Genomic DNA, 2,078 nt, shown 5'->3' on the forward strand with positions numbered 1-2,078 from the left:
AGGTTGATATAATTTTGTCTAATTGTTTCTATCACATGTTTGCATCGTCACGTTTAATCTTTGTTTAGTGGCCATAATCATTGATTAAGTTTGTTAATTCGTTCTATAAGTCGAGAGGCACGGAATTGGATTAGACTAAGCATGTGTAGTAGGACGGCCTAGTCATAAACGAGAGTTTCTCAAGGACCCGATCTATGGTTGACGCTAATATCGTGACGAGGGTGTCTTTAAGCCTAAACAATTGACAATGTTATTATTACCGAGTTTAGCATGAATATATATTTACATTTGCATGTGTGACCCGACTCCCCTAGACTCCTTTAATCATATAGTTTACATCACTTTATATTTGCTAATCATCAAACCAACCAACAAACCAAACCAAACGTAATCGACCTTGATAGAAATTTTTCCATAGCATTTCATAGCACAATTCCCGTCTCCTTGTGTTCGACCCCTATTGTTACATTAATTTGTATCTAGGGAAATTATCTTTGCATAGGTGTGCGATAGCCTATCAAATTTTGGCGTCGTTGCCGGGGAGCACGGTTTTATTGCGTTTAGATTTGTTGATTTTTATCTTGTTTTCTTTTGTCTTAAGGAACACTTGTTCCTTGAGATCGTTACTTATCATTTTCTAGAGATTGTTGTCTTATACCTAGGTCTTCTCGTAGTGGAGATTTGCTTACACCGGATTCCGGGACCGGGAAAACCTTTCGGAGAAGACGAGATTTTTGGAAAGAAGCCACATCTCCCGTGCAAGTTGAAAGTGTCTTACTTAGACGATCTTAAAGCTCTTGAAGAGGAGGAGGTTTCTAGTTCATCAACTCCACCACCACCACCATCTCAAACTAAAAATATGGTGAAACTTTCCGATCACTCAAAGCCTACCGCAGCCATGCTTCTGGCCGGTATTACAACTACTCAAATTACCGCGCCGGAATTTGAGATCAAACCGGCTTTCATTAGCCTTGTAGAGAGGAAGCAATTTGGGGGAAGTCCTTTGGAGGATCCCAATTTGCATGTGCAAAACTTTTGCGATTATGGCTCAATGATTCGACAAACGGGCGTCACTCAAGCCTAAATTAGGGAAATACTTTTGCCTTTCTATTTGAAGGACAAGGCAAAGTTATGGATCAATAGCCTTGATCGCACCACTATGGGAATCACAAATTGAGAGACATTGGCTCTTGCTTTCTATCAAAAGTTTTTTTCACCGGAGAAAACTCAAACCTTAAGGAGCCAAATCCCCGGATTCTGTCAACAAGCTCTTGAGAGCTTATATGAGGCTTGGGAGAGTACAAAGAGTGCCAAAGGCAATGCCCACATCATGGATTGGATGGTTGGTTCCTAGCTATAACATTCTACAATGGATGTTGTGCCGAATTCCGTAGGATTCTTGATTCCGCCAACAATGGGCGGTTTGATCAAATTGACACCGATATTGCTCATGCCACAATCAAATCCATGGCAATCCATGACGCGCAATATGTCAATTTCCGACGTGTGCCACTCAAAGGTAAAGAAGAATCCTCCGACAATCCCGTCTTGTTAGCTCAAATTGCTCTACTCCAACAACAATTGGCGGAACGAGATGCTAGAGATTCTCTTCAACAACTCAATGTCGTGTCCTCTACAATTCAAATCATTGTTTGTGAAGATTGCGGGGGTGCGGGTCATTATGTCGCTCTATGCCAAGCTACTATAGAGGAGGTATGCGCTTATCAAGCTTTTAGACAAAGTTCTTATCCACCGAGTACTTTTTCCAATACTTACAACCCGAATTCAAAATTTCACCCGAACATGTCTTATAGAAGTAATCATGTTCTTAACCCTCATCCTCAACCCCAACTACAATAACAAAATGCTTACGTTCCACAACAACAAAAGTATAATTCTCCACCGGTTTATCAAAATCAAAACCAACAATAAAGACCACCTCAACAAAATTACCAACAAAATCAAGGGCTACCACCTCAAAATAGCCAACAAAACAACCAAGGAGGGGGTAAACTTGAGGCCTTGGTAATGCAAATGGCTAGACCCAATCGGAAATGTTGGCTCAACTACAAAAGAGT

The 2,078-nt window shown here is 40.8% G+C and overlaps 1 non-coding gene across 1 annotated transcript; it reads right to left on the reverse strand.

Annotated features, from left to right (window-relative positions):
• Window positions 1-1,230: 1,230 nt before the first annotated feature.
• Window positions 1,231-1,337, reverse strand: LOC141603143 (small nucleolar RNA R71). Its single transcript, XR_012525039.1, has one exon. It is a non-coding gene; the product is annotated as a small nucleolar RNA R71 (small nucleolar RNA).
• Between the last annotated feature and the right edge of the window lie 741 nt (window positions 1,338-2,078).

This window comes from Silene latifolia, chromosome 9, assembly GCF_048544455.1.
Source record: "Silene latifolia isolate original U9 population chromosome 9, ASM4854445v1, whole genome shotgun sequence".
NCBI lineage: Eukaryota > Viridiplantae > Streptophyta > Magnoliopsida > Caryophyllales > Caryophyllaceae > Silene > Silene latifolia.